The sequence below is a fragment of the Lontra canadensis genome, unplaced genomic scaffold (assembly GCF_010015895.1).
Source record: "Lontra canadensis isolate GAN:19392208 unplaced genomic scaffold, GSC_riverotter_1.0 scaffold2, whole genome shotgun sequence".
NCBI lineage: Eukaryota > Metazoa > Chordata > Mammalia > Carnivora > Mustelidae > Lontra > Lontra canadensis.
In genome coordinates, this window is record NW_022630996.1 from 62,712,317 (window position 1) to 62,729,243 (window position 16,927).

Genomic DNA, 16,927 nt, shown 5'->3' on the forward strand with positions numbered 1-16,927 from the left:
ATAAATGAACCAATGTAGGCCTTGAACTCATGACCCAGAGATCAAGAATCAGGCTCCTCCAACTGAGCTAGTCAGGCATCCCATGAGTGTACTGTGGTTCTTATAGAGTTTTTCAAACAAGAAAAATTCATTTAAAATGAAATGGCATAATTCAGATATAGTTATGTCAAAAATATATATTGTATATATTTATTTCCAATAACAGAGCTCCTAAATACATGAAGCAAAAACAGATGGAAACAAAGAGAGAAAAACACAGTTTAGTATTAATAATTGGAGAGTCCCATATCCCACTTTAAATAATAAATGGAACAAATAGATAGAATATCAACAAGGAAATAGAAGATTTTTTTTAAATTTTTTAAATTTATTTTCAGCATAACAGTATTCATTGTTTTTGCACCACACCCAGCGCTCCATGCAATCCATGCCCTCTCCAATACCCACCACCTGGTTCCCCCAACCTTCCACCCCCCGCCCCTTCAAAACACTCAGATTGTTTTTCAGAGTCCATAGTCTGTCATGGTTCACCTCCCCTTCCAATTTCCTTCAGCTCCCTTCTCCTCTCTATCTCCCCATGTCCTCCATGTTATTTGTTATGCTCCACAAATAAGTGAAACCATATGATAATTGACTCTCTCTGCTTGACTTACTTCACTCAGCATAATCTCTTCCAGTCCCGTCCATGTTGCTACAAAAGTTGTGTATTCATCCTTTCTGATGGAGGCATAGTACTCCATAGTGTATATGGACCACATCTTCCTTATCCATTCGTCCGTTGAAGGGCATCTTGTTTCTGTCCACAGTTTGGCGACCGTGGCCATTGCTGCTATAAACATTGGGGTACAGATGGCCCTTCTTTTTACTACATCTGTATCTTTGGGGTAAATACCCAGTAGTGCAATTGCAGCATCATAGGGAAGCTCTATTTTTAATTTCTTGAGGAATCTCCACACTGTTCTCCAAAGTGGCTGCACCAACTTTCATTCCCACCAACAGTGTAAGAGGGTTCCCCTTTCTCCACATCCCCTCCAACACATGTTGTTTCCTGCCTTGCTAATTTTGGCCATTCTAACTGGTGTAAGGTGTTATCTCAATGTGGTTTTAATTTGAATCTCCCTGATGGCTAGTGATGATGAGCATTTTTTTGTGTGTCTGATAGCCATTTGTATATCTTCATTGGAGATGTGTCTGTTCATATCTTCTGCCCATTTTTTGATATGATTGTCTGTTTGTGTGTGTTGAGTTTGAGGAGTTCTTTATAGATCCTGAATATCAACCTTTTGTCTGTACTATCATTTGCAACTATCTTCTCCCATTCCGTGGGTTGCCTCGTTGTTTTGTTGACTGTTTCCTTTGCTGTGCAGAAGCTTTTGATTTTGATGAAGTCCCAAAAGTTCATTTTCGCTTTTGTTTCCTTTGCCTTTGGAGACATATCTTGAAAGAAGTTGCTGTGGCTGATATCGAAGAGGTTACTGCCTATATTCTCCTCTAGGATTCTGATGGATTCCTGTCTCACGTTGAGGTCTTTTATCCATTTTGAGTTTATTTTTGTGTACGGTGTAAGAGAATGGTCGAGTTTCATTCTTCTACATATAGAAGTTTTCCCAGCACCATTTATTGAAGAGACTGTCTTTTTTCCATTGTATATTTTTTCCTGTTTTGTCAAAGATTATTTGACCATAGAGTTGAGGGTACATATCTGGGCTCTCTACTCTGTTCCACTGGTCTGTGTGTCTGTTTTTATGACAGTACCATGCTGTCTTGGTGATCACAGCTTTGTAGTAAAGCTTGAAATCAGGTAACGTGATGCCGCCAGTTTTATTTTTGTTTTTCAATATTTCCTTAGCGATTCGGGGTCTCTTCTGATTCCATACAAATTTTAGGATTATTTGCTCCAGCTCTTTGAAAAATACTGGTGGAATTTTTATCGGAATGGCATTAAAAGTACAGATTGCTCTAGGCAGTATAGACATCTTAACAATGTTTATTCTTACGATCCAAGAGCATGGAATGGTCTTCCATCTTTTTGTGTCTTCTTCAATTTCTTTCATGAGTGTTCTGTAGTTCCTTCAGTACAGATCCTTTACCTCTTTGGTTAGGTTTATTCCCAGGTGTCTTATGGTTCTTGGTGCTATAGTAAATGGAATCGATTCTCTAATTTCCCTTTCTGTATTTTCATTGTTAGTGTATAAGAAAGCCACTGATTTCTGTACATTGACTTTGTATCCTGCCACATTGCTGAATTGTTGTATGAGTTCTAGTAGTTTGGGGGTGGAGTCTTTTGGGTTTTCCATATAAAGAATCATGTCATCTGCGAAGAGAGAGAGTTTGACTTCTTCATTGCCAATTTGGATACCTTTTATTTCTCTTTGTTGTCTGATTGCTGTTGCTAGGACTTCTAATACTATGTTGAACAAGAGTGGTGAGAGTGGGCATCCTTGTCGTGTTCCTGATCTCAACGGGAAGGCTGCAAGCTTTTTCCCATTGAGGATGATATATTTGCTGTGGGTCTTTCATAGATAGATTTTATGAAGTTCAGGACTGTTCCCTCTCCCTACACTTTGAAGCGTTTTAATCAGGAATGGATGCTGGATTTTGTCAAATGCTTTTTCTGCATCAATTGAGAGGACCATGTGGTTCTTCTCTCTTCTCTTATTAATTTGTTCTATCACATTGATTGATTTGCGAATGTTGAACCATCCTTGTAGCACAGGAATGAATCCCACCTGGTCATGGTGGATAATCTTTTTAATGTGCTGTTGGATCCTGTTTGCTAGGATCTTGTCGAGAATCTTAGCATCCATATTCATCAGTGATATTGGTCTGAAATTCTCCTTTTTGGTAGTGTCTTTGCCTGGTTTGGGGATCAAGGTAATGAGGAAATAGAAGGCTTAATGCTATACATCAAGTAGTACTAACATATATCTATAGAACAATCTATACAACAATAAAATACACATTCTTCTCAAGTACATGTGAAATATTCTCCATTATAGACCATGTATTAGGGCACAAAACAAATCTAAGTAAATTTAAAAGATTGAAATAATACAAAGGGTGATCTTTAACCAAAATAAATTGAAATTAGAAATTAGTAACAGAAGAGAATTTGGGAGATTCACTAATATGTGGAAATTAAGCCACTCACTGCTAAAGAATCAATAGGTAAAAGACTAAACCAAAAGCAAAATTAAAAATACTTTGAGGTAGATGAAAATTAAAATAGAACATGCCAAAATTTATGACATGTAGCTAAAGCAGTGTTTAGAGAAAAATTTATAGCAATAAACACTGGTTAAAAAAGAAGAAAAATTTCAAATCAATAAACTAATTTGGAAACTATATGCAAAGAAAACAGAAGGAAGAAAAGAATAATGATTAGAGCAAAAATAAATGACCTAAGAATAGAAAAACAAATAAAATCAATGAAAATTTGCTCTTTGAAAACATCATCAAAACTGGCAAACCTTTAGTCAGAAACCAAAAAAAAAAAAAAAAAGGAGAAGACTTGGATAACTAAAATAAGATTTTTTAAAAAGACTTATTTATTTTATTTTATTTTATTATTTTTTAAAGATTTCATTTATTTATTTGACACACAGAGAGAGAGAGATCACAAGTAGGCAGAGATCACACAGGGAGAGAGAAAGGGGAAAGCAGGCTCCTTGCTGAGCAGAGCTTGGGATGCAGGGCTTGATCCCAGGACCCTGAGATCATGACCTGAGCCAAAGGCAAAGGCTTAACCCACTGAGCCACTCAGGCACCCCTTATTTATTTATTTTAGAGAGAAAGAGAGAGTGCTGGGACGAGGGGCAGAGAAAGGGGGAGAGAGTCTTAAGTAGAGTCTGTGCTGACCATGGAGCTTAATGCATAGCTCAGTCTCACAACCCTGATATCACAATGTAAGCTGAAACCAAGAGTCAGAGGCTTAACTCACTATACCACCCAGGTCCCACTAAAAATAAGATTTTAAAATAATAATTAGTTTCTTATCTATAGAAATAGATCATAAATCATAAGGGAATACTATGAATTATTGTATGTCAACAACTTAGATAACCTAGTTGAAATGCTCGCCAATCTTTTCACAAATTTTTTCAAAAAAATAAGGAGGAAATATTTCCAAATTCAATCTATGAGGTCACTTTTACTCTGCTACCAGAACCAGACAAAGACGTCATGAGAAAACAAAAAATTCCTCAATAAAAATACCAGCAAACTGAATCCAGCAACATGTAAGGATTATATACCATAACCAAGTAAAATGGATCCCAGTGATGGAAGGTTGGCTCAACATACAAAAATCAGTCAATCTAATATGTCATACTAATAGAAGAAAGCACAAAACCACATGATTATCTTAAATGATGCAGAAAAAATATTTGGCGAAATTCAACACTCTTTCAGGATTAAAACAAACAAATGAACAAACAACCCCCCCAAAAAAACCCACCTCAACAAATTAAAAATAGAAGGCACCTTCCCCAACCCCAATGAAAAATTCACAGCTAATATCATTCTTTGTGGTGAAATCATTTTGCAGACCATAATTCCATCAAAGAATGCATTGAAAAATGCTGCAAACCCTGGAGTTTCCTAGGTCAAGATTTTAGATTTTATTCCTATCTTGATGAGAAGTCATCACAGAAATTTCAGTCAAGGGAGGGTTATGATTTGGTTTTTATTTTTAAAAAGCACTCTGGTTACCACATACCCATTTCACTTGGATTCTGTTTGTCCTAGGGGTAGGAAATAGGAGAGAGCCCTGGTATGGTTAGCAGATCATGGAAATAGTCCAGAAGAGAGATTCTGGTGGGTGGGATGGAAGGATACATTGGAAAGAGAGAAAAGTGGAAGTTTTCAGAACACTTTTAGAGGTAAAGTTAGTGGGACTTACAATGGGTTCAGATATGAGGATGAATGAAGGAGGAGAGGAATCAATGTTGACTACTAGAATTTTGACTTCAACAACTAGATAGATGGTGATGTCATATACTAAAAAAAAAAAAAAGACTCAGTAGGGTTGTACTTGAGAAAGAAAAATAAAAGCTTTATTTGGTCCACATTAAATTGAGGATAACCATTTAAAATTAATGTGAAGTTGTCTAATAGGGACCTAGATATGTAATTTAGAGCTCAGAAGAGAAATCAGAGCCGACCATGAAGATTTGGAAATCATCAGCATACAGTATTTAAAGCCATGGGATTAATGAGGTTTATTTGAAAAACTGCATAAATAGAGCAAAGAAGGAAGACCAAGATAGAGCCCTAGATTGCTCATACCTATAGCATTCAGACACAGGAGAAGATGGAGCTCACAAAGGAGACTAAGAAAAGTAGCCAGTGAAATAGAAGGAAACCAGGAGAGAGTGGTATCATGGACTCCAAGAAAAGTAACTGTTTCAAGAAGGAAGATGAATACATTCTAGGGATCTGCTCTACAACATTGTGCCTATAGATAAAAATACTGTATCATATCCTTTAAAAACTGGTTAAGAGGGTAGATCTTCAGTTAAGTGTTCTTTCCACAATGAATTTTTTAAAAAGATTTTATTTATTTATTTGAGAGAGAGCATAAGAGAGAGAGAGAGCGTGCCCACAAGCAGCAGGGAGGGGCAAAGGAGGGAAGGAGAAGCAGACTTCCCACTGAGCAGAGAGTCCCGTGCAAGGCTCCAGCTCCATCCTGAGATTCCCAGATCATGACTGGAGCCAAAGGCAGACGCTTCACCGACTGAACCACCCAGGTGCCAGTGCAATACATATTTTTAATAAATAAATACTTGTTTAGAAAAAAGGAAGGAAGTGGTGATCAAGTTTGTTGAATACTGCTGAGAGGGCAAGCAAAAAAGGAATGGTAGAGTAGCCACTAATGTTTAAATTACAGTGGTTATCAATAATCCCAACAAGCACAGAGTCAACGAAATTACAGGGATGGATGTCCAATTGAGGCCAGTTAGGAGAGAATGTGAGTTGAAAAAGTAAAGGCAGCAGCTCTAGATAACTCTGAAGAAAATTTTAACAAAGAGTAGCAGAAAAATGGGACAAATTTAAAGGACAGGATCTGAGAGCAAATTATTCTAGAAACTAAGTCACTGGCAAGGATCTGGAACACCATGGAAGTCTTTGCCCAGGATGTCTTGGGCCAAGACACATCATCCAAAGCAAAAACCAGGAAGTTATAGGAGTTATGAGGCAAGTTTTCATAGGAGAATATGAGAGAGTTCCTATCTAAATGTTTCTACTTTCCTAAAAACTATAAGCTTATAGTCAGCAGGAAGGTAATGGAGAGACTGAGTGATATAACAGTTTCAAAGAGAAGGAGTGAAATGATCACTTGGGAATTGCTATGGACTGAATTGTGTCTCCCCCAAATTTTTATGTTGAAGCCCTAGCCATCAGTGTGACTTCTCTGGAGATAGGGTCTTTAGGGCTAATTAAGGTGAAATGAGACCATAAAGGTGGGATCCTGACATGATAGGACTATGGCTTTGTAAGAAGAGACAGAGGAAAAGGGAGAGAGAAAAAGAGGAAGGGGGTGTGGGTGTGTGTGTTTTTTTTCCCAGCCATTTCAGCTGCTCATATGTCAGCACAGCATCAGCAGACAGATGGGTTTAACCCAGATCATGACTTGGGAAGAAAAGTCCGGCCAAGAGAAGACAAAGACTTAAGAGTATTCATAAGACAGTGTTTGGGTGAGATGACACAAAAATATTGATGATGACAACTTTAGAAATAAGTTCCTCTGCCTCCTTTCCGATATAAAGATGAGCTTTCTTAAGAAACATTAAGCTAGATATTCTTTACCCATATTTGCAGTGAAATATATTAAATTTTGAACCCATTGTCATATCGATATCAAATAATACCATTATGACTGATAGTGCATCACTTTTAAATAATCATTGATGCAATTCATGTGCATTTTGCACTGAAGACTCCCAAATTGACTGGAGATCCTGGTAGACAAAAATCAAGTGAGTACATATTTGTTAAGAAACTTTTTCAGGGGCACCTGGGTGGCTCAGTGGGTTAAGCCTCTGCCTTTGGCTCAGGTCATGATCTCAGAGTCCTGGGATGGGTCCCGCATTGGGCTCTCTGCTCCACAGGGAGCCTGCTTCCTCCTCTCTCTCTCTCTCTCTTTGCCTGCCTCTCTGCCTACTTGTGATCTCTCTGTCAAATGAATAAATTTTAAAAATCTGTTAAAAAAAAAAGAAACTTTTTCAGAATAGAACTTTGGGTAACTCTCCCCTCACCCATTAGATTTTTCATTTCTAACAATTTTTTTTCTTTAGAGTTTAATATGATTGATCTCAGACTGGTATCGTTATGCATAAAAGGAAGTGAAATTTTACAGATGAAATTTTGCCTTGGAAATTAAACTATGTTCCAGTCCTTCCTGTCCAAATTTTGAGCTAAAATCCTTAAAATGAAAATCATTTCTAGACTCCATGAATGCCCTAATCCTAAATTCTTCCTGAATTGTGAAGTGGAAAATTAAATCATTTTTGTTGGAAAACTCCCTGTTCAATGGGTCCAGATCAGCGCTCAGATGATGTCAGCAAATGTTACATTTTTTTCCAATTATGAAGTGAATTATGGGGCGCTAGCTAACCACAGTCAGTCATTAAATAAAGCTATTTTTGCTGATGCATTGTTGTCCTGCCAGAAAACACAGGTGTTTTGTTTTTAAAGAAGTTTTTAAAATTTGCTTTAAGAAAAGATTGCATTAATAATCCTTCAGCACAAGCAATATAGAAGCATAAATAAGAAGGTGCCATTTGGAGAGAATTTGTGTGGCAAGGGCAGAGATTGTATTTTCACACACAAAATAAAGAGTTGCTTTATGTCCATGGAATTGAAACATTTGGGCTGTGATGTATGAAGACAGTGATAAATGACCATGCATATTTAAACACATCTATACACAGAATCTTAAGAGTTGAATGAAAGGCACCTTATAAACATGAATTATTATTGTGAACAAACTTTCTCGGACTGGTATTTTCAAAGAACGTTAGTTCACTCATTCTATGATGATTCCCAAGGGTTTCAAATTCATAGTCTTAAAATGATGGCATTTTCATCTGTCAATATCAAACATGTACTTGTTAATAGTGGAACTAGAGCCGTATTTTCATTTGGAGGCAGTTCTTTGAAAGACGAATGAGCATAACATTTTTTAATTGACCTAACAGTCATAATGATGATTTTTAATCATTTTGCATTTTTGGTAATAACCTTACACTTAACTCATTTTTTCTTTCAATCAACTGTCTTCAGTTTACATATCTCCAAATCGTTTCTAAACTAAGCAGCTGCTTTCAGTTGATTCATCTAGGAATTTGATTATCTCATCCAAACTATGACATCTTGGATCATGCATTAATGGCATGCTTATGGAATGAAGCAATTTTCTGTTCCAAAATGACTTTTTTTTCCCCTCTGTGTGTGCAAGAAAGTATTAATGGCACATATCTATAATCCTCAGAACTCAAAAACTAATGCAATATTCAACTTCTCATCTGGGTTAACGCTATGTTTAAAAAGAAAAATGATCTATTGACAAGCATACCTTAATAAACTGTTACAGGAAATAAACCCTGGGTTTAAGTGTTGAAAATGCCATTTTAAATGTTTTCTAAAATCCATTCCCAAGAACTAAATTGCCCATGTTTTATTTCAGAGTTCCTAAATTCTTTTATTGCAGACTTTAGAAAAATCTCCTCCTCAAAGTAATTATGGACATCTCATTTTTGAATACTGATACATACCAAGATTCTTCAAATTTTCAAGAGTGTCTTAAAAACATTTTAAATCAATATTCCATTCAGAATTTCACTAATTATTTATTCACAAATGTGTGGAGTTCACCTGAGGTACAAAAATATTTTTTTAAAATACTGAAAAAACTTACATTATTTGTGAAACATTATTGCCCATACAAAATTGAATGATTCAGTAACAGCCTGGTAGAGAGAACCACGAGTTAGCTGTTGTTCAGCTAAATGTTAAGGACAATTTGTAAAATGAGAGAACTCAGATCAATGAACAGATTTTACACTATGGTGACATGATTTTTAAAAAAATTATTTTTCTCTGAACATGTAACTCCTACATCCCTTCATTCTTTCTATTTTAGATGTGGTAAACTCTGTCACCAAGTGTAATTGGCAATATGTTGTTCTTAATCAAAGGTTCAGGTAAAATCATTCAACAAAAGTTTTATATAAAAATATAGCATATAACTAGATACCTAATAGATATATAACATATATGCACATGTACATAACAACTTTCAGAGAAGTTCAGTGCCCAGGTGAGCCACTAAAACAAATAGTGGTTAAGTACTGTCATCCTAGGATTCTAGAACTTAATCTACATGTATGACAATATTCCCAGGGAAAAACACATATATAATAATTCTTGTCTGTGGTGACTAAAACTTTGTTCCTAGATAGAAGACTTTCCTTATTCCCTTTTCCACTTGCTGCCCCTGACTGTAGGCTGGCAATGGGGACTGCCTTCCCGTAGTTTCCCAATGATAGTAGCCTCTGTGTCCTGATGATCTAGTTGAGGAGGTACAAAGGCTGAGAGTAAACTCCAGAAGGCTAAAGAACTATGATGGAGTGACCAGTGGTTTTCCTCAAAATTCTAGGGAAATTTGAGGAGAGGGGGGCACACACAGAATACTTAACTACCTAAAGATAAATTTGCAGGCTGATAGATTAAAAGGTGAGATTGTTCCCATAGCAAAAGACTTACAATGTGTCCCAGGAACATTTGAAGAAATACATTTTCAACCATTTGCTTAAACTCTAAATAATCAACAAAAGAAGACATTAAGCTAAAATGTTAGAAACTACTGATGATTTTCAAAAGTGAGGTTCACGGATTCATTTTTTTTCACATATTTATTTTTTAAAATATAAAACTATTAACCACTGTTCACCACTGTTTATAATAAACAATACACAGTTGGAAAGCATTTTCATTACTGCAAAGTTATGTTTTTCCAGGCTTCTGCTGAACCAGCACCCCAAATACCGAAAAGACTGAGCCCACATGTAAAGAATGAGTTGTGAGTAAAGAAAAACATGAGGATCAATGGTTTAGATTACAAAAGTGAATTCACTCACTCATTCCAGCAGATCCAAAATTGCCAGCATCTCTAACCATCCGATTATGTTTCCATGAACAAAGTCTTATACACTAACCTTTTAGTTGATATAGCACAGGATTTCAACTCCTTGGAAAGTTTTGCTGGAAGGAACCTTTATTTTCTTAATTTATTTATTTATTTATTTATTTTTATTGTGTTATGTTAGTTGCCATAAAATACATCATTAGTTTTTGATGCAGTATTCCAAGATTCATTATGTATAACACCCAGTGGTGTTGTACACCATACATTTTTTTTTTCATTTCATTTTATTCTTTTCAGTGTTCCAGCATTCATTGTTTATGCAGCACACCCAGTGCTCCATGCAGTACGTGCCCTCCATAATACCCATCACCAGGCTCACCCAACCCCCTGCCCCCCTCCCCTCCAAAACCCTCAGTTTCTTTCTCAGAGTCCGTGGTCTCTCATGCTTCGTCTCCCCTTCCAATTTCCCCCAACTCACTTCTCTCCATCTCCCAATGTCCTCCATGTTATTCCTTATGCTCCACAAGTAAATGAAACCATATGATAATTGACTCTCTCTGCTTGACTTATTTCACTCAGTGTAATCTCCTCCAGTCCCATCCATGTTGATACAAAAGTTGGGTATTCATCCTTTCTGATGGAGGCATTGTACTCCATTGTACTCCATTGTATATATGGGCCATATCTTCTTTATCCATTTGTCCGTTGAAGGGCATCTTGGTTCTTTCCACGGTTTGGTGACTGTGGCCATTGCTGCTATGAACATTGGGGTACAGATGGCCCTTCTTTTTACTACATCAGTGTCTTCAGGGTAAATACCCAGTAGTGCAATTGCAGCATCATAGGGAAGCTCTATTTTTAATTTCTTAAGGAAACTCCACACTGTTTTCCAAAGTGGCTGCACCAACTTGCATTCCCACCAACAGTGTAAGAGGGTTCCCCTTTCTCCACATCCTCTCCAACACATGTTGTTTACTGTCTTGTTAATTTTGGCCATTCTAACTGGAGAAAGGTGGTATCCCAATGTGGTTTTGATTTGAATCTCCCTGATGGCTAATGATGATGAACATTTTTTTGTGTATCTGTTAGCCATTTGTATGTCTTCTTTGGAGAAGTGTCTGTTCATGTCTTTTGCCCATTTTTTGAAGTGATTATCTGTTTTGTGTGTGTTGAGTTTGAGAAGTTCTTTGTAGATCTTGGATATCAGCCCTTTGTCTGTGGTGTCATTTGCAAATATGTTCTCCCATTCCATGGGTTGCCTTTGTTTTGTTGACTGTTTCCCTTGCTGTGCAGAAGCTTTTGATTTTGGTGATGTCCCAAAAGTTCATTTTTGCTTTTGCTTCCTTTGCCTTTGGAGACATATCTTGAAAGAAGTTGCTATGGCCGATGTCAAAGAGATTACTGCCTATGTTCTCCTCTAGGATTTTGATAGATTCCTGCCTCACATGGAGGTCTTTTATCCATTTCAAGTTTATCTTTGTGTATGGTGTAAGAGAATGGATGAGTTTTATTCTTCTACATGTAGCTGTCCAATTTTCCCAGCACCATTTATTGAAGAGACTGTCTTTTTTCCACTGTATATTTTTTCCTGCTCTGTCGAAGATTATCTGACCAGAGAGTGGAGGGTCCACATTTGGGCTCTCTACTCTGTTCCACTGGTCTATGTGTCTGTTTTTGTGCCAGTACCATGCTGTCTTGGTGATCACAGCTTTGTAGTAAAGCTTAAAATCAGGCAACGTGATGCTCCCAGTTTTGTTGTCCATTTAACTAAGTCTTGCTTGGCTAGTTAAAAGACACCAGGATGTGTCTGTTTTTTCTCTTCTTCGGGTGAGGGGAGGTTGTTGGAACTGATCAAATTTTCCTGTTAGAGGTTTTGCAAATAAACGTGCATTTATGTGACTGTAGATATAAATATGAATTCTAATAAGGCCATTTTTAAATTGTCCAATTTGAGTCATCTGCAATACATTTAAATTGTCCAATGAATGACAGAATCTCCTAATTTGAAATACTAAGACGTCAGGAAAAATTTTCAATGTAGCTCGGAGTGGTTTATTTCTCACGTTGCTTAGAGGGATGGCATTCCAAGAACGTGGGCTTGTCCCTGGTTGTGAAAGGGTGTTTTTGTTTTGGCGTTGGTGAGAGTTAAAAAACAAAAACCATCTATATGTGTATTTTATGTGTGTGCCCACAAAAAGACAAATAAACAAAAAATCTCAGACTGGTCCTTAGGCATATATGTGTTAAACACAAATCCTGATTGAGTAAGGACTATGGAGATCTTCTCCAACATTTAGAAAAAGCTGTTTTCTGATGCAGAGGAAATAGTATACCATGGTATCAAATGTTCTTTCCTGATAAAGGAAGCAACTAAGAAAGCTTTATTTATTTATTTATTCAAAGCAACTAGTGCTATAGATAAAACCCCAGTTCCCACAACACTACTTCAGAACAAAAATATCAAATTTGGTTTTCATTAGAATGTAGTTATTTCCTCACACTAATAAAATCAAGACCCAGATTTTATGTATAAACAAATTAAATAATTATATAATATAATTACTTATATAGTTGTGAACAATTATTGAGCTTCATTTTCTGGACAAGAATTCCAAGTTAGTCTTCTTTTCATGAAAAAGGATTGCAATTTTTTTTTGTTTTCTACAATAGTCTTTTTTTTTTTTAAAGATTTTATTTATTTGAGAGAGAGAGAGAGAGCAAGAGGGAGTGAGAGAGATAGAGAAAGCATGAGCAGGAGAGGCAGAGGGAGAAGCAGGCTCCCCACTGAGCAGAGAGCCCTAATGCGAGACTCCATCCCAGGACCCTGGAATCATGACCTGAGCCGAAGGCAGATGATTAACTGAGCCACCCAAGTGCCCTAAAAAAGAATTGTACTTTGACAACACTTCATATTTGCCTCTTTTACTGATACTAAGTTGGCCTCATCTGAATATTCCCATTTCATAGGAAACATTGAGTCTCCACTGCTCTCTGTGTCCCCCATTATTCATCTGCGATCCTGACCTCTGGCAAAACCTCTTGTTTGGTCAGCAATAGGTCTTTCTCTGATTTGCTATCATCAGATTCACTGACAGTTAAAGATGTTCTTTTTGCACCTCTTTTTCTTTACCCAGTTCTTTGAGAACTGAGAAATATTTTAACGAACCCTGGACAATCTGTTTCTTCAGGTTGCCCATATTGTCAGCACGTGTATCACCTTCCACATCAGGAAATTCACCTCTCCCTTCCCAGTCATTACCCACTGGTCCCGTGCTTTTTCCACCACAAGTACTTCAGGACTTTTTACTGTTTCCATTTTGGTTCTTTCCCATTTTTGGCAGTGTGGTTTTGTTTTGTCTTGTTTTGTTTTGTTAAAACCTGAAAAGCTATTATTTGCCTTCTCCAAGATACCCCGAGGTGTAACACTTCTCCAGCCCATTTGGAACTCAAGCTCCATTTTATTTTTAATTTTAATGTTACTGAACATCTTTTTTTTAAAGATTTATTTAAATCTTAAAAATCTTAAAATTATTTAAATCTTAAAAAAATTTATTTAATGACTCAATCATTAAGCATCTGCCTTTGGCTCAGGTCATGATCCCGGGGTCGTGGGATCAAGACCCACATTGGGCTCTCTGCTCTGCAGAAAGCATGCTTCTCCCTCTCCCGCTCCCCTGCTTGTGTTCCCTCTCTCGCTGTGCCTCTCTTTCTGTGAAATAAAAAAATAAAATCTTAAAAAAAAAAGAGAGAGAGAGATTTATTTATTTACTTGAGAGAGAGAGGTGCGGAAGGGCAGAGGGAGAGTCTCAAGCCTCCACTCAGGGCAGAACCTGATGCAGGGCTTAATATCACGACTCTAAGATTACAACCTGATCCAAAGCCAAGAGTCAATTCTCAACCAACTGTGCCATCCAGGTGCCTCTGGACATCTTTTTTTTAAGATGTATGGCTTGGCTTTTTCAAGGTTGCTTTGGCTACTCAGAGTCTTTTGTGATTCCATACAAATTTTAGAATTGTTTGTTCCAGCTCAGTGAAAAATGCTCTTCGTATTTTGATTGGGATTACATTAAATATGTAGATTGCTTTGGGTAGTATGTACATTTTAATGATATTGTTTCTTCCGGTCCATGAGCATGGAACATCTTTGTGCCCTCTTCAGCTTCTTTCATCAGTGTGTTATAATTTTCAGAATACAGGGCTTGCATCTCCTTGTTTGGGTGTGTTCCTAGGTTTCGTATGGCTGTTGGTGCAATTGTAAATAGGGCGTTCTTTAATTTCCCTTTCTGCTGCTTCATTATAAGGAGGGATTTCTAGTCCGTGTATCATAGACCGGCTTCAAGCTAGAGCTGCTCTAACTTTAGAGCCTTTCTTTCCAGCATATCCAGCATCCCAGCTAAAACCCCTCAGTGTCAGGTAGCATGTTACTGTGCAAGAAGGGCAAGAAAAGATGCAATGTGGTTCAGTTAGAAGATATATTTTCTAAAAATGTTTGTACCAATGAGTTCCGTGTGTGGGAAAGAGTATTTATTAGGTTTTTGTCTATTCGCGAAAGCAATGGAAGCTCAACTTCAGAAAAGCCCCAAAAGCGTAAGAAGGAAAATAAAAATCATGTTATTTCACCTCACAGAGACAACAAATGTTAACATTTTGAAGTATTTCCGTTCAGCTCTGAGAGACAAGAAAGAGAGTTACCGCAATTGGGATCATGTTAAATTATAAATGCATTTCTCATAGCTTGCTTTTTTAAATTTAACACTGCAGCACTCATTTAACATTCAACTAACATGAATGGTCCATTATAAATCAGAAATGTACTTGCATTTAAAAATTATGACCATTTTCTGATGACATTAATTACTCTTCAAAAGCATGATTTTTAAAAGCTAGTGTTCAAAAATTTACTTTTATATAACATAATTATATTCTTCTCTGACTTTTGAATATACGTGTTCTTTTTTTATTGTAGCAGCTTTATTAAAGTATAATAAACTGCATATATTAAAGGTATACAGTTTGTAAGTTATAACCTATGAATGTACCTGAGAAACTATCTTCACACTCAAGACAATGAACATGTGCCTCACCCAGAAAATAAGAGTTTTCTTATGCTCTTTTGTAATCCCTCCCTCCTGCCCTTTCCCACCCCTACCACTATCTCCAGGCAACCTCGTATCTGCTTTCTGTTGTGCTAAATAGGTTTGATTTTCTAGACTATTTTATGAATAAATAAATACACTCTGTGCCCTCTTTTGTCTGACTTCTTTCATTCATTATAAGTATTTTGAGATTCATCTATGCTGCTGTGCAATCGGTAGTTCATTCCCTTTTCTTGCTGAGCAGAATTCCATTGTATGGATGTACCATGTTGTATTGATCTGTTCACATGTTGATAGGCGTTGTTGTTTCCAGTTGTTGATTATTACAAATAAAACTGCTATGAACATTGTGTGTGTGTTTGTGTAGCCATATATATGTTTTTCTTTTAGATAGTCTACACAAAGACTTATGAACAAATGTTTAGCATCCGAGGATGAAATGTCTTGGTCATATGATGTGCATGTTTGTGTATGTGTTTTTAAGATTTATTTATTTATTTGAGAGAGAAAGAGCAAGAGGAGAGGCAGAGAGAGAGAGAGAGAAAGAGAGAATCTCAAGTAGACTCCCCGCTGAGCACAGAACCCCACGCAGGATTCAATCCCATGACCCTGGGATCACAACCCAAGTAGAAATCAAGAGTCAGACACACAACCAACTGAGCCACCCAGGCGCTCTGGGTGTGTGTGTCTAAGAAACTACCAAACTGTTGTCCAAAGTAGTTGAACCATTTCCATCCCCACCAGCAGTTCAGGAGAGTTCCAATTGTTCCACATCCTTGCCAGCACCTGGTATGTTCAGTCTTTTAAATTTTTGATATTCTAATTGGTGTATGGTGGTATCTCATTGTGGTTTCTTTTTTTATATCCCTGATGACTAATAATGTTCAATATCCTTTCATGTCCTTAACTCAATCTGTGGGACAGATTTCTCAAATCTTAAATCAGGTTTAACCTAAAGCAATGACTTTCAGTTCCAGAAGAATACTTCAAAATGTAAGTTGTTAGAAAATTCTTTCTTTAATGATACACTTCTGCCATTTTGTCTCATTCCTATTCATTTAAGGATGCAGTAGAAATAAAAAATCAATGTTATTAATAGATGATTATCGGGTGATCATGGTGATGATTTAAAAGTCTTACCTAATCATCAAGTGGACAGCTCCAAAACAAATATATTTTAAGGAAGAACATCTCCATTTTGAGTACTGACTACCACTTTCTAAAAGACCAAAGATCCCAAGGTCATGGCAGTTATGATATTATTTTATATCTTTCCTCAGAAAGCTTCCCATTTCTTCAATGTGAATTCTGATAGCAATTCTGATATGGGTCTCTGATCACTTCCGGCTCATTTCCCTAAATGTATTTCTTTCTTTTTTTTTTTTTTTAATTTGACAGACAGAGATCACAAGTAGGCAGACAGGCAGGCAGAGAGAGAGAGAGAGAGAGGAGGAAGCAGGCTCCCCGCTGAGCAGAGAGCCTTGATGCGGGGCTGGATCCCAGGACCCTGGGACCATGACCTGAGCCGAAGGCAGAGGCTTTAACCCACTGAGCCACCCAGGCGCCCCTCCCTCAATGTATTTCTTCCTCAGACTTCTTAGCCCCACCCTATTTTACCCCCAACCCTATCTCCCTTCTCTCAATAGATGATCTGCTTCTTCTATCATCAAGAAAATCATCCGAC

General features: G+C 37.1%; 1 pseudogene; it reads right to left on the reverse strand.

The window, feature by feature from the left end:
* The window catches only part of LOC116878783, a 58,044-nt pseudogene that overhangs the window by 11,004 nt on the left and 30,113 nt on the right, over positions 1–16,927 (reverse strand).